This window comes from Ovis aries, chromosome X, assembly GCF_016772045.2.
Source record: "Ovis aries strain OAR_USU_Benz2616 breed Rambouillet chromosome X, ARS-UI_Ramb_v3.0, whole genome shotgun sequence".
Lineage (NCBI taxonomy): Eukaryota > Metazoa > Chordata > Mammalia > Artiodactyla > Bovidae > Ovis > Ovis aries.
In genome coordinates, this window is record NC_056080.1 from 26,718,080 (window position 1) to 26,738,363 (window position 20,284).

A 20,284-nucleotide genomic window follows, 5' to 3' on the forward strand; every position below is an offset into this window, starting at 1 on the left:
CTCAAGTGCCATAGCTGAGGACCACTCCCAAGGCCAGGCTATGCAAGTGGCTGCAAAGGCCCTGATCTCTGAATCACAATGTCAGTCTAGTGGCCTAATCACTTTAGGTCTACAGGGACACCAAACAATTCTGGACGCTAAGGGAGGAAACACGTTGTTGACTTGAAAGTTCATTGGTTCATCCATGCTGTTGGGAAGTACAGTGTCTGAAAGGGCTGAGATTCATTAGCTGTGAGGGCTCAGGGCACATATGCCGAAATTTGTTTCTGTGACCTAACACTAGTTTTAAATGCCACCATATGTACTCGCCAGAAATCCCCTTGGTTGCAGGCATGTCCATGAACTTTGAGCAGCAGGATCTCCAGGAAACTTCCCTGATAGGATGTGGAGTATGTGCCTAAATGGCACAGAGACCATGGTCTCCATACTGCTACTGCTGCTAAGTCACTTCAGTCGTGTCCGACTCTGTGTGACCCCATAGACGACAGCCCACCAGGCTCCCCCATCCCTGGGACTCTCCAGGCAAGAACACTGGAGTGGGGTGCCATTTCCTTCTCCAATGCATGAAAGTGAAAAGTGAAAGTGAAGTTGCTCAGTCGTGTCCAACTCTGTGTGATCCCATGGACTGCAGCCTACCAGGCTCCTCCATCCATGGGATTTTCCAGGCAAGAGTACTGGAGTGGGGTGCCATTGCCTTCTCCCTCCATACTAGAAGCATGGTTTCCAATTAGGATATATTCTATAGCACAGCATTTGGGTGAAGCCCACTCGATGCCAGTTCACTGTCAATCTGGCTAAATTAGGACCCCAAGGGCAGCACTTCTATCGCAGATTGTGTCTGGAAATGCCCCCTGGGACACCAGTGTACTAGCAGAGAGAATCCAGAAAAGGCCAAAGGCCTAAGAAGATCTAGATGGACACAGACCTAAAAGGAACATCAGGTTGATGGTTTAATAAGAGGATCCCATATTTCCCCACCTGCATATGCTTTCTGGACCCGAAAGATTGCTGAAATCTTGAAGAGAAATTTAGCAGCAGGAAAAATACCTGGGGCATCCACAAGAGGGCAGACTGTAGCCAAGAGCACTCCTTTAATGTCAGATAAAGGAGAAAGTTAAAGTCGCTCTGTCCTGTCCAACCCTTTGCGACCACATGGAGCATACAGTCCATGGAATTCTCCAGGGCAGAATACTGGAGTGGGTAGCCTTTCCCTTCTCAGGGGATCTTCCCAACCCAGAGATCGAACCCAGGTCTCCCGTATTGCAGGCGAATTCTTTACCAGTTGAACCACCAAGGGAAGCCCAAACTAGTTAGACTTAAATAAATTAATTTATAAGCAAACTTTGGTAAATTAATATGTAATAATATTTAATCTCAAGACTGCTAGCTAATTAAAGGTCTGAAAGGCTCACAGATCCACCTCATGGGTCTTAGTGCCTTGTGGGGAAAATTCTGTTTGTACTGCATATGGCCCAGCTCATTGTCCAAGCACCCTTGGTCCAAACAGAACAAATTCACATTGAGGGCTGAGGAATATCCTGAAACCATAGCTATCAAGAAGTCTGCAGGCAGGAAACTTTCTGGGTACGCAAGTTAGATGAAGGTGCAGTGATGCAGAAGGGTTCTCTCGCTGCATGAGTCTGAACAACTGGTTGCCAATAAGGATTTCAATTCTAAAGCTAACATGCAGGCCAGTGTACAGAAAGGCTCTCCTGGAACTCTACACAGTTATTGTGGTCCCAGAAAGGACCCACAGGTCACCAGGGCCAAAGAAGTCTGAGTTCCAGTGGCCAGGTCAGCATCACTGCAGAGGAACACCCTGTAGATTCCTCCTGATCAAAATGGATGAGACACACTAAGGACTCCGCGTCCTGGCCCTATTGGGAGGGTGATGGTCACAAGGGTACAGAGTGCCGCTAAGTAACAGTGAGATGTGGGGCCATGAGTATAGGAACCTTAAGTGCAGGATGGGCTGGTGGTCGGAACCTCTCCAGGGACATATCGAGCCAGCCGGTGACTGAAAGGGTTCAGAGTTCATGGCACATGAGCTATCGGAGGACTGGAGGAGCAATTGGCTCACTACAGCCGAGCCTTACTCCTGACTTGAGTTCTAGCTTCTGCTTGACGGGGCAGGTTGGTGACTTAAGAAAGTTTGGTTCCTGAGCATGTGATCAGTAGGCAGGAAATAGTTCCGGAACCTTAGAGTGAGGGTACTGTCAGTGTTTGGTGATTCTGCTGGGCACTGGAATGTGATGTGAAGGAAGGTGGCCTACAAGCCTCAAAATACTCAGGTGTAAGGGCCCTGGTGAAGGATGGAGGCCAAAAGAGCTCAAAATTGCTCAGCAAGAAGTGCACAGTGTATCTTGGTCAGAGATGTATATCTCAATCTAACGTGTTCCATTTCTAACAGTAGTCACATGACCAAACTGGATCCACAACCCATGATTCCCATATGGGTTGTGAGCAGGAAAGACCTCATGAAAACATTTAAGGCGGGAATGGCACTCATGAGGGTAACAGGATGGGGGCACTGGGGCCGAAGGGTACACAGGGTACCAACAGGCTGTTACTTGGTTTCAGGTAAGGCCTTATATTCCACAGTAAGGAATCTTAATTCAGTTTGTAGGACCCCAGTGCGCTGAGAGTCTAGTTGCCAAAAGGGTCACCTGGACAACGTTTCAGGGGAGATGGTGTCCGGAAGTACCCCAGCAATTAATCCTTGAGGTGTCATGCATGTCCACAGTAGGGTAACGTGCTGTGAGAGGGAGCGATGGCTTGCTCCTGTTGGCTGGGCCAACAGGCATGAAGGCCACTCCTGCTGATCTGCTGGTAGGAACCCATCGTTCCACCAAGGGATCTGAAGATGCTATGGAACCCTATGGTGATATGGAAGTGGCAGGTCGCTGGCTGAAATGTCAGTGTGGGGCACCATCTGCACCGCTGGATGGTGACCCAGAGTTATCTCACTTCATCAGTTTACTGTGAGTGGTTGAGACCTCCACTTCCCCAGCCAGCGGCTAGTGTCATGACCAAGCACTCTCTTTTCCACCATAGGCAGATGCTCTGGTCACTAAAGAACCTAAGACTCATCAGGGCACATATAGACTAGAGGCAGTGGGAATCCCAGATTGCTTGCTACAGGAAATCTGGTGGCCGGAAGGTTTCCCGGGAGCACTGCATGGAAGCCTGTGTGGAGTTAATAAGGAGCTTCTTGTGGCAGTGTTCTGGTTGTCAATAAAAGGCACATATCCCTCAGCAGTAGAAAAAGGTTGTTTCCCAGTGTGGCAACACAGTCTGGCAAATCATCTGCAGGGCCCCTGTGCCAGGGCAGAATGTGTCTGGAAGTGGTTCAGAGTGACAGTGCCCTGGACCACATGTCTCTGGAAGAACTCCAGGAGTCCTGGATGGACAACATCATGGCACTGGTTTTAGAGCCTATGAAAGGAATGGTTTCACGTGTATTATATATTTTATTGAGGGGTTTTGGCCAGAAGGAGTTCTGGCATTGTAGTGAGTGGTTAGATTAGTGGTTGGCATGTGCTTGGATGGGGCAGAGAGGCTAGGAACAGTGGCCGAAATACCTCAAGTGACTGAACCAGAAGGAATTCTGAGCAGTGGGGGAAACTTAGAGTCCAAATCTCTGGGTCTGCAGTATCCACTGTGGGTGGAAAGACCTCCCTGAAACATGAAGGGCTGAAAGGCTCTTCATGACACCAATAGGAGGAGGGTAAAATGCTTTTCAGAGGGGTCCAGGGAGCTGGAAGTTGAGTTCCCACAGGGGCCATAGTGCACAGTAAGGGTTTTGGGCAGGGCCCCAGCCCACCCTTGCATGGTAAATCCCTTAAACAAAAGGATCCCCAGTGGAGAAGTATGCAGGCACATGGTGTCCAGACATCATAGACAACTCTGTGCCCATCTCCCATGACCCCTTTGAAGCAGTAAGAATGCACCATTTGGGTAAGATGCCTGGAAACCTAAAGGCCTGTTGATGGCTTAGTATGAATTGCCCAAGTTTCAGGTGACAGTAGTGGCAAAGAACTCGTCTGCCAATGAAGGAGACATAAGAGACATAAGAGACGTGCGTCCCTCCAAGGTTGCGGAAGAGCCCATGGAGGAGGACATGGAAACCCACTTCACTATTCTTGCCTGGAGAATTGCATGGACAGAGGAGCTTGGCAGGCTGCAGTCCAAGGGGTCGCAAAGAGACGGATGGGACTGAGTGACTTAGCAGGCATGCACTGCCTTGGTAAGGACCACCTGGTGGCCTGATGGGTCTGTGGAACCCTGATGAGCCAGCAGGTTTCTGGCAGGAAGGTTCGGGGCACCTGCCTGAGGGAGAGATAGTGGCCCGAGAAAGTTCGTGTTATCGGAACTTGTGAGCCGACTGAGGTGGAAGGACTGCTGCTACCTCTGCGGGATGCCATGGTTGTGACTGAAAGCGCTGTCCTTTCCATAGCGGATGGGCAGCCTGAGTGCCTAAGAACCCTCGATACCTCAGCTTTCACACAGTCTGGGGTGGAAGGCATCCCCGCCCCTAGCTGGTAGGAAGGGTTTGGAGGTCAGATGGTTTCCAGCTGCACAGGCACGGTGTAATTAACAGGCGCTGGAAACCCTACCACCCAGCAAGGCGGAGCCATGTGTTCCGCAGCAGTGGCTACTGTCTGCTGACCCTGGACCACAGTTTGTGTGCAGTATGGTCTCAGAAGGGACATCTAGGACAACATTGCCAGGCAGAGAGAGTCCAGAGGTGCTCCTGGGCTCAGCAAGGTGGCAGGTATGTTTCCAGTAGAGTTCTGAGGTCTGAAAGGGGGACATGGACTGAGGCAGGGAGTGCTAGCTTGCTGATGGCTGAGTAGGAGTGTGGATTTTACCACACTTGGGTTTCTTTGGAAAGGGCTCCAGAGGAAGTAAAATGCGAGTGGGATGCTTACTGCTAAAGCCCTAAGTTCCCTTGCCAGTGTGTAGCCTAAGCTTCCAAGGCCCTTGGGATACCATTTGTGGACAGGCGGGTGTTGGCCTGGGTCTTTCATGCAGTATCTGGAGGGCTGTAGGGTGGTTGAAAGGTTCCTCTGGCTTCCAGGATGTGGTCAGACTGGTGCCCATTAGAAGAGTCTTTTTAGCCTATAGTCTTCTGGGTTCATTGTGTGGAAAAAAAAATCAGAAAAGGAAAGAATCGACAAAGTAGTAATTAGTAAAAGTTACTGTGCACATACCAAAGCATAGTTTGTAAACTGTGAGCACTTAAAGCAAACCACTCACGTGGCCTAGAAGGCTCATGATTGTCCAGCTTGTGAGCTGATTGGAAGCCTGAAGGGCTCTCCACTCCTGTTTGGGAAGCAAGTGCCATAAACTAAATGCTCTCCTTGCAGTCACAGGTAACAGGCATGTAGCAAAAGAATCCTGTAATCCCCAAAGCATACACAGGCTGGAGTCTAATAGGAAACCCGAACTCTAGATGTTAGAAAGTAAGAGTGAGCAAAAGGTTGCCTATGGTACAGCACAGATGGAGATGCAGTGGTGAAAAGAACCCTCTTGCACCAGAGTAGACCACCACACAAGACTAGTGTCCATATGAGCTCTCCTAGAACCCAGTGCGCAGAGAGTCAAATCTCAAAAATGACCTGGCATCAGGCTAATGGAGGCTTCCCTGGGAGCTCAGAAAGTAAAGAATCTGCCTTCAATGCAGCAGACCTGGGTTTGAAATCTGGGTCGGAATGATCCCCTGGAGAAGGAAATGGCAACCCACTCCAGTATTCTTGCCTGCAAAACCCCATGGACAAAGGAGCCTGGGGGGCTATAGTCCATGGTGTTGCAAAGAGTTGGACATGACTGAGCAACTAACACTTTCACTTTTCCCTTTATAGGCTAACAGAGTTTGGAAGAGCTTCTGGGATTCCAGCACCCTGAACAGCACATTCTGGATGAGCCCTTAGGGACCTAGAGATCCAGATGGACACATTGTCCAAAGGCTATAGATTCTACATTCCACGAGAAGAGTGATGATCAGAAGGATACACGGTCTCCCCACATGCAGGCCAACTAGTAGATCTTAGGACACTTGGAATTCTGGGTTCTAGAGTGAATGGTGATGCCAATGTGCTGTGTATGGTAGCTTCTGCTAAGACACCTGCCAAAAGGATTCTAGGTTGCAATTCAAGTCGGATAGCTGAGGACTATAAGAGCCATAGTTTCCCATGCCTCCCTGTAACCAGAAAGATTTTTTTTTTTTTTGTATCATGCTATCAGGCTTGGGGCAAAGAAATGTTGGTTCCCAGGAAAGCAGGATATCTCCAGACCAGAAGGAACCTGGGAGGCATAGCAAAGGGGTACGTTGGTAATCAGAAAATTCATCAGTGCACCCACATGGGGGCGGAGGTATGTGTGGTGGCTGAAGGGGCTCAGGGTTTTTGAATGCAAGTGCCAAGTTTATTCCAGTGTGAGGCCTGTATTATAACTGAAAATACTGTGGTTTCAACAGCCTTTTGGAAAACTGATGGCTGGAAGTCACCCAGAAGCTGAGCACACCACCAGATTTTCATTAGAAATTTAGAGCCAGAAGGGCCTTCGTGTTATGAACATGCGTGGTGTAAGGTGCCTGAGTGGGACCATGGACACAGGCATGCTGCACAGTATGGTTCACAGTAGGGCCACATATTCCACAGCACAAATTTCATCTTGGTCAATGAGACCCTAGGTTTTCAGAAGTATAGTTGGAAAAGAAGCCTCAGGGAACCGTGTCCAGGCAGGTGCTGTCCTGAACTGCCTCCCTTGGCACCAGTGCAGGGGCAGGCTCACATCCAGAAGATCTCAGGGTATGAGAAATCAAGATGGACTCAGACCAAAATGTCTACTCCTGCTGACAGACTAATAGGAGGAGCCTGAGTTCCATCACACAAGTGTGATTGGGAGCCTGAAAGATTCCAAGAACCTTAGCGAATGGACTTGTTCACAGCAGGAAGATTCTTGGGTGTCCCTAAGGGGGGACAAACGGTGGCCTAGAGGTTTCATGACTCCTGGACTGGAAGCGCCCATATCTCAGTGAGGCCTGTACTGTGAACAGAAGTGCTCTGGTTCAACCACCAGGCGGACAGTTGCCCTGGGGGGCAGTTGTTTTGTGGGGAAGTGCTCTCATTCCACCGCCTGTGAACAGGTTGATCAGCCAAGAGAGCAACACATTTCTCAGTTCCCCTGGTTTCACAAATGTGGAAGTTGTTGGGTATCCTGGAACTCTGCTACTGCTAAGTCACTTTAGTCATGTCTGACTCTGTGTGACCCCATGGACGGCAGCCCACCAAGCTCCCCCATCCCTGGGATTCTCCAGGCAAGAACACTGGAGTGGGTTGCCATTTCCTTCTCGAATGCATGAAAGTGAAAAGTGAAAGTGAAGTCGCTCAGTCGTGTCCGACTCTTAGCGACCCCATGGACTGCAGCCTACCAGGCTCCTCTGTCCATGGGATTTTCCAGGCAAGAGTACTCTACTGCTGCTACTGCTAAGTCACTTCAGTCGTGTCCGACTCTGTGCAACCCCATAGACAGCAGCCCACCAGGCTCCACTGTCCCTGGGATTCTCCAGGCAAGAACACTGGAGTGGGTTGCCATTTCCTTCTCCAATGCATGAAAGGGAAAAGTGAACGTGAAGTCGCTCAGTCGTGTCCAACTCTTCATGATCCCGTGGACTGCAGCCTACCAGGCTCCTCCATCCATGGGATTTTCCAGGCAAGAGTTACTGGGGTGGGGTGCCATTGCCTTCTCCGAGAGTACTGTAGATGGCAGCAAGTCTGGTGGCTAGATGGCTCCTGGGGGTACCAGGCAGATGAAGGGATGGTGTGAAAGGGGCTATCTTGTACCAGGGCTCTACATAAGTGGTTACTTACAGGGTTCTGTGTTCCACAGCAACAGGCAGCTTGTGGTCCTTGTAGATCCCAGTGCACAGACAGCCTGGCCTGTCTGAGAGTATCCCCAGAAGGCAGCACCAGGGCAGGGTCACCAGAAGTGCTTCAAGTGCAAGTGCCCAGAAACCTCCTTGTTCCTGGATGTCTGGATGGAAAACCATGCCCGGTGGACTCTGGGTGGCACAGCCTACTGGGAGGGTGATTATGGAAGGGCATGTGCAAATGGTGTAGCTGAGCGCTGGAACCACCAAATGTTCCTAGAGCTAGGCCTGACCAGTGGCTGGAAGTTCAGCACCCTGGACAGCACTTCCTGGCCACGCCCTTAGGAACATAATAGAGATGAAAATGGACAGGATGTCCAAGATCTACAGATTCTGCATCCTAGAAGAAGAGTGATGGTAAGAAGAGTCCATGGTTGCACAGCTTGCAGGTTAACTAGTAGATCTTAGGACAGGTGGAATTTTTGGTCTAAGATGGACGGTAGGATTCATTGATGGCTAAGAATCTGCCTACAGTGCAGGAGACCCAGGTTCAGTCCCTAGGTCGGAAAGATCCCGTGATGAAGGAAATGGCTACCCACTCTAGTATTCTGGCCTGAAGAATTCCATGAACAGAGAGTCTGACAGGCTATAATCCATGGGGTCGCAGAGTCAGACACGACTGAGCGAGTAACACACACAAGGTGGACGGTGATCCAATGCGCTATGTATACTAACTTCTACAAAAGTTCTTGATAGAAAGGATTCTTTCTAGGATTTCAAATGAGATAGCTGAGGACTATAAGGACCATAGTTTCCCATGCCTGTCCAGTAATCAGAAAGATTCTTGTATCTGTATCATACTATGAGGTTTGGGACAAAGAATGTTTGGTTTCCAGGAAAGCAGGCTAATTGCAGGCCAGAAAGAACCTGGGAGGCATAGCAAAGGGTTTAGGTTGCTTATTGGAAAATTCATTAGTGCACCCACATAGGGGAGAAGTGTGGTGGCTGAAGGGGCTCAGGGTTTTTAACTGCCAGTGCTCAGTTTATTCCAGTGTGAGGCCTGTGTTATAACTGAAAATGCTCTAGTTTCAACAGCCACTTGGAAAACTGGTGGCTGGAAATTGCCCAGGTGCCCAGCACATCACCAGACTTTGATTAGAAACTTAGAGCCAGAAGAGGCTGCATGTTATCAACATGCTTGGGGTAAGGTATCTAAATGGGACTGCGGGCACAGCCTACTGGAAAGTATGGTTCACAGTAGGGCCAAGTATTCCACAGCACAGATATGCTTTTGGCCAATGAGACCCTAGGTTTTCAGAAGTATAGTTGCCAAAGGGGCCTCCAGGGCAGTGTGACTGGGGATATGGTGTCCTGAATTGCCTCCCATGGCACTAGTTCAGGGGGCACACTCATATCCAGAAGAGTCCCAGGGTATGAGAAATCAAGATGGACTCACACCAAAATGTCTCCTCCTGCTAACAGACTAATAAGAGGAGCCTGGTTCTACCACAAAAGTGTGATTGGGAGCCTGAAAAGTCCCCAAAACTTTAGTGAATGGACATGTTGTTGTCACCCCCAAGGGGTGAGAAATGGAGTGCTAGAGGATTCATGATTCCTGGGCTTAAAGCACCAATGACATCTTACAGTGAGGCCTGTACTGTGAACAGAGGTGCCCTGGTTCAAATACCAGTCCCACAGTTGCCCTGCGGAATGTTATTGCTGTGAGGGGACGTGCTCTCTCTCCGCCACCCATGAGCAGGCTGGTTGCTCAAGAGTGCAACACAGTTACAAGTTCTCAGCTCCACACAGGCTGGGAGCTGGCAGGAAAACTGAAACTCAGGCAGGCTGCAAGTCTGGCAGCTGGAAGGCTCTCTGGGGCACCACACAGATGAAGGCAGGATGGCAAAGGAGCCATCTTGTACCAAGGCTCTAGATAAGTGGTTACTTACAGGCTTCTGTGTTCCACAGCATCTGGCAGCCTGTGGTCCTTGTAGAAACCAGTGTACAGACAGCCTGGTCTTTCTGCGAGTATCCCCAGAAACAGCACCATGGCAGGGTTACCAGAAGTGCTCCAAGTGCAAGTGTCCAGAAACCTCCTTATTCCTGGCTGTTTGGACGGAAAACCATGTCCAATGGGCTCTGGTTGCCACAGCCAAGTGGAGGGTGATTATGGAAAGGTAATATGCAAATAGTGTAGCTGAGCTAGGCCTGACTAATTGCTGGATGAATCCTTCTTTCTGCATCATGCAGGAAGTCTGGTGCCAAAGTACCATCAGTTCCCAGGCATGCTTAGAAGACCCCACACAAGAGAGAACCCAAGAACCCTAGCAAGGAGCCACATCTGTGGTTGGAAGTTTCATTAGGGCTCCCATGTGGGACTGGGTAGATGGGAAGGGGAAAGGTGGCTGAAATGGTTCTAACACCATGATGGATATTACCCATTTTGCCTCAGCATGTGTCACGTACTGTGAGTGAAAGTGCTCCCATTTCAACACTAGACAGCTAAACTGATAGCTGGAAACCACCAGGCCCCAAGCACACTGGTGCATCTTAGATGCACTACCCCAAAATTCCATGGTGAGGAAGGCCCTTCTGACACTTATGTGACAGAGTGTGGGTTCCAAAATGGATGTTAAGTAACAGCATTTTACAAGTATGGTTCCCACTAAGGCTTTATAATCCATAGCACAGGCTCTGTCCAGGGCCAGTGGGAGCCCTGGATGCCTGTAGTGTCTCACTTAAAGGGCCCACTGTGCAGCAGATGTCTTCTAGGAGTAATTGCCTGTGGTATCAGCAAGGGGCCAGAAAAAGGCTCAAGCATGAGAGGGTGACATGCCCCAAAAGTGAAAAGCCTTGTTCTGCCCTTAACCCCATTGGAGGAGCCTGGGTTTCCATCATGTGAGAATAGTGTCAGAGCCTAATGTCTTATCAGAAACTTGCTAAGCCATGAGGTTGGTGGCAGGAAGGTTCTCCTGGACACCAGCACAAGGGACAGCTAGGAATAGAGAGAACTTCAGATTCCCCAGTTAGCAAGCTCTCGGGTTCCACTGGGATGATAGTGCTGTGACCCCAAAGTTTCTCCACCTAAGGGGAGCAGAAAGGTTGCCAAGTAACCTGGGTTCTCATGAACATGCAGAAAGTGGGGGCCAGCAGGAAACCTGGAACCCTAGCTAGAAAAAAGTCTGATGACCAGAAATTACCCAGGCACTTCCAGATCAAGATGCAGTGGGGAAAGAGGTCCTTTGCACCAGATCTGTAGGTGAATGGTTAGCCTTAGGGCGGTGTGTGCCACAATTTGGGGCAAGAGAGTACTTGTGTGTTCTCCTGGAGTTCAGTGCTCAAGAAGTTTGGCTTCAGAAAGAACCAACAGGGCACAAGCACCAGGGCAGACTGTCCAGAATTGCTCCCTTGGTGAGAGGGCCCTAGACCCAAGGTGGGCAGAAGAGCCTTAGGAACCTAGAATTCAGGCTGTGAGTTTCATGGCCACTAAGAAGGTGAGGATGTGAAGTGTATCTAATCCTCCAGCTGATGGATGGTCTAGGGCCATGAGGACATCTGGGACTCTAGATGCAGGGAACAGATGGTGATAGGAAGGTGTCCAGTGGCATAATGGGTGCCGAATTCCATGTTTGAAACAGTTCTAGGTTGTTTTAAATGGGATAGCTGAGGACTGTTCCCAAGGCCAGGTCAGGCTAGTGGCTGCAAAGGCCCTGATCTCTGAATAACAATCTCAGGCTAGTGGGCTAATCATTTTGGGTCTATATGGAAGCCAAACAATTCTGGACCCTAAGGAACACCAGACCCTAATGGAGGAAATATGTTTTTGACTTGAAAGTTCATTGTTTCACCCATAATATTGGTAAGTTCAGTGTCTGAAAGGGCTGAGATTTCTTAGCTGTGAGAGCTCAGCTATGCCCAAGTTGAGTGCTGTGACCAAAATACCTCTAATTTTCATAGCCACCAGTAACATAATCACCAGCTCCCCTGGTCCAGAGCATGCCTTTGAACTTTGAGCAGTAAGATCTCCTGGACACTTCCCTGATGGGATGTGGAGTATGGTGCCTAATTGTGGCTGAGACCACCAGGGTACGGGAAGGGTGGTTTTCAATTTGGCTATATATGCCATAGCACAGGATTTGGGTACAGCCCACCCCATGCTAGTTCACTGGGAATCTGGATAAATCAGGTCTGCAAGGTCAGCACCTCCATGGCAGATGGTGTCTGGAAAGGCCCTCTGGGACTTTAGTGTGCTATCAGGCAAGAATCCAGAAAACTCCTAGGGCCTGAGAAAATCTAGATGGATGCAGCCCTAAAGGGATCATCAGTTTGATAGCTTAGTAAGAGGAACCCATGTTTCCCTGCCTGAGTATGCCCTGAAAGATTGCTGGAATCTTGCATCTGTGCTAAGTTGCTTCAGTCCTGCCCAACTCTTTGCGACCCCATGGACTGTAGCCTGTCAGAATCCTCAGTCCCTGGAATTTTCCAGGCAAGGATACTGGAGTGGGTTGCCATTTCCTTCTCCAGGGGATCTTGCCGACCCAGGTATCGAACCCATGTCTCTTAGGTATCCTGCATTAGCAAGTGGGTTCTTTAGCACTATCTTCACCTGCTGGAATGTTGCAAAGAGGGAAATTGAGTGGCAGGAAAAACTCATGGGGGATCAGCTAGACAGCCAACGGTGGTGGCCTGCGCTCATTTAATCTCAAGAAAGTGAGCTAATTGAAGGCTGATAAAGTTCACACTTCCACTTGGTGAGTATTATTGCCCTGAAGGAGACATACTCTGTTTTCACTGCAGTGGGGCAGGCTGGTTATCCAAGCACCATCGATTCCCCAGAATAAATTCTCACTGGGCTCCAGAGGTATCCTGGTATCGTAGCTGCCAAGAAGTCTGCACATAAAAATCGCCAGGTACACCAGTTACTCGGAGGTGCAGTGATTCAGAAGGGCACCTCCCTGCATGGGTCTGAATGGCTGGTTGCTGATCAGATCTCCGTTAGAAAACAAAGGTATGGGCAATGGTACATTAAGGCTCTCCTGAAACCCTGTGCAAAATATTGTGGTCTCAGAAAGGACCCACAGGTCACTAGGACCAGAGCAGAATGTGTTAAGTCCTTTCTGAGTGCTCCTGGGCAGGGCAGCATTATTGCGGAGGAACATCCTGTAGATTCCTCCCGATCAAAATGCATGAGATGCACTAAGGGCTCTGAGCCCTAGCACTATCAAGAGGGTGATGGTCACAAGAGTACAGAGTGCTGCTAAATAACAGTGAGACTTGGGGCCATACGGACAGTAGGAACTTAGGTACTGGGTGGGCTGGTGATGGGAACCTCTGTAGGCACACTAGCGAACAAGCCCGTGACTGAAAGGGTTCAAAGTTCCTTGGCACATGAGCTAGATTAGGACTGCAGGAGCAATTGGCTCACCATACACAAGCCTGACCTGAAGAGTCTAGCTTCTGCATGACAGGGCAGGTTGGTGGTTTAAGAACATATGGTTCCTAGGCACATGATTGGCAGGAACCTGGAAATGTAGAGCAAGCGTACTGTTGGTGGTCGGTGATTCTGCAGGGTACTAGAGCTCGAGGTGAAAGAAGGTGGCCTACAAGGCTCACGATTCTCGGTCTAGGGGTACCTGGAGAAGTACGATGTCTGATTGGGCTCAAAATTCCTTTGCTCATAGACACGTTCTATCTCGGTCAGAGCTCTATACCTGAACCTAATATGTTTCAGTTTCAGAGGTAGGCGGGTGATCAGATTAGACAACGTTTGCTTCCCATATAGGCTGTGGACAGGAAATACCTCTCGAAAATATTTGAAGCTGGAATGGCCCTCACAAGGCTAAAAGGATGGGAATACTGGGGCCAATGGGCCCCCAGGTAGCAACAAGCTGTTAGTATGATTTCCAGTAAAGCCCTGTCTTTCACAGCAAGGATTCTTAATGCAGTTTGTAGTAACCCAGTGCACTGACAGTCTAGTTGACAAAAGGGTCACCCAGACAATAAAGTCAGGGGGAATGGTGTCCGGAAGTACCCACACCAAGGCATCATTGTGGTGTCAAGCATCTAAAAAAAGTACAGTAGTGCGCTGTAATATGGAGCGATGGCTTGCAAGGCCCAAGGCATAAAGGCCAATCCCTGCTAATTGCTGGTATGAGGAGCTCATGCTTCCATTGAGTGGTATGGAAAATCATTGGAACCCTATAGAGGAGGCAGGTTGCTGGTCAGAATGTCAGTGGTGGGCGCCATCTGCACTGCTGGTCTGTGGCACAGAGGGATCTCGCTTCATCAGTTTGCTTAGAGTGGTTGAGGCTAACCCCTCCCCAGCCAGTGGCTAGTGAATGACCATGTGCTTTATTTTCTATTATAAGCAAACCTTCTTGTCACTAAAGAACCTTAATCCTCACTAACACACATACAGATTGGGGGCCAGTGGGATTTCCCCGTTTGCTTACTGACAGGAAGTCTAGTGGCATGGAAGATTTCCAGGAGCAGTGCCCAGAAGCCAGTTCGGGATTAAAAGGAGTCTCTTGCAATCATGCCCTCAATAAGTGTCAATAAAACTACATATTCCTCAGCAATATAGCAGGCTGTTTCCCATAAGGGTTTTCCTGGATCCCAGTACAGGGGCAACTGGGTCTTTTAAAGGATGAGCAGGGCAAGAGTGCCAGGGTAGAAGGTGTCCACAAGTGGTTCAGAGTGCCAGCGCCCTGAATACATGTGTCTGGAAGAACTCTAGGAGTCCTAGATGCACAAAATCCCTCGGTTCTGCAGCCTACGAGAAGGGAGATGACCTCAAGAGTCATGACTTTGGGCCAGAAGGAGCGCTGGAATTGTAGTAAGGGGGTAAATTGGTTATTGGCAGATACTTGGATGGGGAGGAGTGGGTAGAGATGGTGGCTGAAATGGCTCAAGTGACTGAACCAAAGGGAATTCTGAGCAGTGGAGCTGACCTACAGTCAGTATATCTGAGTCAACAGCATGAGCTGTCAGCAGAAAGATCTCCCTGAAACACTTTGGGGTGAAAGGGCCTTCATGACTCCAAACGAAGGTAGAGTGCTGCCAAAAGGGGTCCAGGGAGTTGGCAGTTTAGTTACCATGAGGGCCATATTGCACAGTAACGATTTTGGGTAAAGACCCTGGCACAACCATTGGTGGTATGTCTCATTGCTAAAGGGGCCCCCAGTGCAGAAGTGGCCAGGCACATGGTGTTCTAAAGTCCCTCCCCACCCCCATGCCCCTCATGACCTGGTATCCACTTTGAGTCTCTAAGTGTTCCCGGGTTCAGCATTCTGGACAGCACATCCTGGACGAGCCATTAAAGATCCAAAGATCAAGATGGACAGGACGTCCAAGGGCTGTAGGTTCCACATCCTACACAAGAGCAATGGTCAGGTTACATGGTAGCTCAGCTTCCAGGCCAACTAGTAGATCTTAGGACACCTGGAATTCTGGAGTCTAGGGTGGGTGGTGATCCCAATGTGCTGGGTATACTAACTTTTTCAAAGACTCCTGACAGAAAGGATCTAGGTGGCATTTCAAATGGAATACCTGAGGACTATTATAAAGACCATAATTTCCCATGCCTGTCCCATATCCAGAAGCTTTATAGTACCTATATCACATTATCAGACTCAGACAAAGAGCTTTTGGTTACCAGGCAAATAGGATAAATCCAGGTCAGGAGGAACCTGGGAAACATAGCAAAGGAGTATGATGGTTGATCAAAAGAAATCCATCAGTTCACCCATGGGGAGAAGTGTGATGGCTGAAAGGACTCAGGTTTCTTAACTTCAAGATCCCAGGGTATTCCATTATAAGGCCTATATTGTGAGTGAAAAGGCCCTGGTTTAAATAGCCTTTTGGAAAACTAGCAGCTGGAAATCGCCCAGGTGCCCAGCACATCACCAGACTTTGATCAGATTTAGGGCCAGAAGGGCCTGCATGATATTAACGTGCATGGTGTAAGGTTCTTCATGGGACTATGAGCACAGGCACTCTGGAAAGTATGGTTCACAGTAGGGCTAGATATTCCACAGCACAGATTTAGTCTTGGCCAACAAGAAAACTGCTTTTCAGATATATGGTTGCAAATGGACCCCCAAGGCATCATGCCTGGGTGGATAGTGTCCGAAACTGCCTCCCATGGTACTGGTGCAGGGCCCAGCTCACATGCAGAAGAGTTCCAGGGCCTGAGAAATCAAGATGGACTCAAACCAAAATGTCACCTCCTGCTGACAGACTAATAGGAGGAGGCTGGTTTCTACCACACAGGTGTGATTGGGAGCCTGAAAGATCCCCCAAACCTTAGTGAATGGACATGTTGGTGGCAGGAAGATTCTTCAGGGTCCCCAAGTGGAGAAAAATGGTGGCCTAGAGGATTCATGATTCCTGGGCTGGAAGTGCCTATCCTGTACTATGAACAGAGGTGCTCTGGTTCAAACACCAGTCCCACAGTTGCCCAGTGGGATGTTAGTTTTATGGGTGGAAGTGGTCTCCTTCCGCTGCCCACGAGCAGGTTGCTTGCTCAAGAGTGCAACACAGTTCCCAGTTCTCCAGGCTGCACACAGGCTGGGAGCTGGCAGGAAAACTGGAAGCCAGGCTGGCAGCAAGTTTGGCGGCTGGCAGGCTCCCTGGGGCACCATGCAGATGAAGGCAGGAGATAAAAGGGGCCATCTTATACCAGGGCTCTAGATAAGTGGCTCCTTATAGGGTTCCATGTTCCACAGCACTAGGCAGCCTGTGGTCCTTGTAGAACCCAGTGCACAGACAACCTGGCCTCTGAGAATATCCCGAAAACACAGTACCAGGGCAGGGTCACCAGAAGTGTTCGAAGTGCAGGTGTCCAGAAACCTCCTTGTTTCTGGATGTCAGGATGGAAAACCATGCCCAATGGGTTCTGGGTGCTGCAGCCTATTGGGAGCATGACTATGGGAAGGGCATGTGCAAATGGTGTAGCTGAGCACTGGGACTGCCAAATGTCCCGAGAGCTATGTCTGACCAGTGGCTGTAGGAGTTTTTGTTTCTACATCACACGGGAAGTGTGGTGGCCAAAGAACCTTTAGTTCCTAGGCACGCTAGAAGACTGCTTGCAAGAAAGACCCCGAGAACCCTAGCAAGAAGCCATGTCTGTGGTTGTAAGTTTCATTAGGGCTCCCATATGGGGCTGGGTAGAGTGGAAGCGAAACGTGGCTGAAATGCTTCCAACAACTTAACTGAAATTACCCAATCTACCTCAGTGTGTGTCGTGCATCGTGATTGAAAGTGCTCATATTTCAACACTAGACAGCTAAACTGATGGCTGCAAAGCCCCAGGCCCCAAGCACACTGGTGCATCATAGATGGGAACTATTCCAAAACTCCATGGCAAGGAAGGCCCTCCTGACACTCATGTGACAGACTATGGGTGCCAAAATGGGTGTGGAGTAGCAGCATTTTACTAGTATCGTTTCCACTAGGGCTATATATTACAAGTATGGCTCTGACTAGGGCCAGTGGGAGCCCTGGATGCAGGTAGTGTCCCACTGAAGGGCCCTCTGTGTAGCAGATGTCTTCTAGGAATTATGCCTGTGGTAACAGTGAGGGGCATGGCAATGTCCCAGGCAGGAGAGGGTGACAAACCCAACAGTGAAAAGCCTTGTTCTCTTCTAAGCCTCGTTGCAGAAACTCGTGTTTCCAAGTTATGAGAATAGTGTAGGAGCCTTGAGAAGCATCAGAACCTTCCTAAGCAATCTGGTTGTTGGCAGGATGTTCTCTGAGGTGCCAACATGAGGGACAAGTAGTGCCTGAGAGAACACAAGTTTCCCAGGCTAGCTAGCTCTCAGTTCCTCTGGAATGCTAGTGCTGTGACCCCAAAATCTCTCAACCTAAGGTGGTCGGGAAAGTGGCCAATAACCCTGGGTTCTCATGAACATGCACAAAGTGGGGGCCAGCAGGAAACCTGGAAACCCAGCTCATAAAAGCTCTGATGACTGGAAATTCCCCAGGCACTTCCAGATGAAGATACAGCGGGAAAAGAAGTCCCTTGCCTCAGATCTCTGGGTGGATGGTTAGCCTTAGGGCAGTGTGTGCTACAGTTTGGGGCAGGAGAGTGCATGTGTGTGTTCAAGTACTTGAGAGTGCTCAAGTACTTTGACTTCAGAAAGAACCCACATGACACAAGCCCCAGGGCAGAATGTCTGGAAGTGCTCCCTGAGCAAGAGTGCCCTGGGCCAAAGGTGGGCAGAAGTGCCTTAGGTACCTAGAATTCAGGCTGTGAGTTTCACAGCCACAAAGAAGGTGATGATGTGAAGTGTATCTGATCCTCCAGCTGATGGACGGGCTAGGGCCATAGGAACATGTGAAACTCTAGAGGCAGGGACCAGAGGTTGCCAGGAAGGTGCGCAGGGACCCAATAGGTGCAGAATTCCATGTTTGAAAGGGTTCTAGGTTCTGTTTCAAGTGGAATAGCTGAGGGCCATCCCCAAGGCCAGGCCTGGCTCAGTTACGTTCAGTTCAGTTGCTCAGTCATGTCCAACTCTTTGCAACACCATGGACTGCAGCACACTAGGATTCCCTGTCCATCACCAACTCCCGGAACATACTCAAACTCAAGTTCATTGAGTTGGTGATGCTATCCAACCATCTCATCCTCTGTCTCATCCTCATCCTCACTCCTTATCCTCCTGCCTTGAATCTTTCCCAGCATCAGTTCAGTTCAGTCAGTTGCTCAGTCATGTCCGACTCCTTGCGACCCCATGAACTGCAGCACAGCAGGCCTCCCTGTCCATCTCCAGCTCCTGGAATCCACCCAAACCCATGTCCATTGAGTCGGTAATGCCATCCAACCACCTCATCCTCTGTCGTCCCCTTCTCCTCCTGCCCTCAATCCCTCCCAGCATCAGGGTCTTTTCCAATGAGTCATCTCTTCTCATCAGATGGCCAAAGTATTGGAGTTTCAGCTTCAACATCAGTCCTACCGATGAACACCCAGGACTGATCTCCTTTAGGATGGACTGGTTGGATCTCCTTGCATTCCAAGGGACTCTCAAGAGTCTTCTCCAACACCACAATTCAAAAGCATAAATTCTTTGGTGCTCAGCTTTCTTAATAGTCCAACTCTCACATCCATACATGACCACTGGAAAAACCATAGCCTTGACTAGATGGACCTTTGTTGACAAAGTAATGTCTGCTTTTTAATATGCTGTCTAGGTTGGTCATAACTTGCCTTCCAAGGAGTAAGCGTCTTTTAATTTCATGGCTGCAATCACCATCTGCAGTGATTTTGGAGCCCAGAAAAACAAAGTCAGCCACTGTTTCCCCATCTATTTGCCATGAAGTGATGGGACCGGATGCCATGATCTTTGTTTTCCGAATGTTGAGCTTTAAGCCAACTTTTCCACTCTCCTCTTTCACTTTCATCAAGAGGCTCTTTAGTTCTTCTTCACTTTCTGCCATAAGGGTGGTGTCATCTGCACACCTGAGCTTATTGATATTTCTCCTGGCAATCTTGATTCCAGTTTGTGCTTCATCCAGCCCAGCATTTCTCATGATGTACTTTGCATATAAGTTAAATAGGCCGGGTGACAATATACAGCCTTGACATATTCCTTTCTTGATTTGGAACCAGTCTGTTGTTCCATGTCCAGTTCTAACTGTTGCTTCTTGACCTGCATACAGATTTCTCAGGAGGCAGGTCAAGTGGTCTGGTAGTCCCATCTCTTTAAGAATTTTCCAGTCTGTTATGACCCACACAGTCAAAGGCCTGGGTAGTGGCTGCAAGAGCCCTAATCTCTGCATCAAAATGTCAGTGTTGTGACCTAATTACTAGGGCTACAGGGAAGCCAAACCATTCTGGAACCTAAGGAACACCAGAACCTAAGGTAGGAAACACGTTATTGACTTGAAAGTTCATTGGTTCATCCATGCTGTTGGGAAGTACAGTGTCTGAAAGGGCTGAGATTCCTTAGCTGTGAGAGCTCTCGGTACATATTCCAAAGTTTGCTACTATGACCAAAAGACATCTAGTTTTAAAAGCCACCAGTGAAGTAATCACCAGAAATCCCCCTGGTCGCAGACATGTCCTTGAACTTTGAGCAGTGAGATCTTTTAGAAACTTCCCTGATGAGATGTGGAGTACAGTGACTAATTCAGATGAAGACCACCGGGGTATGGGAAGTGTGGTTTTCAATTAGGCTATACATTCCATATCACAGGATTTGGGGGGAGCCCACATGATACTAATTCACTAGGAATCTGGGTAAATCAGGACCCCCAAGTGTAGGAGTTCCATGGCAGATGCTGTCTGGAAATGCCCCTGGGACCCCAGTGTGCTAACATAAAGCATCCACAAAAGTCCAAGGGCCTGAGAAAATCTAGATGGACACAGACTTAAAGGAATTATCAGGTTGATGGTTTAATAGCAGGAGCCCA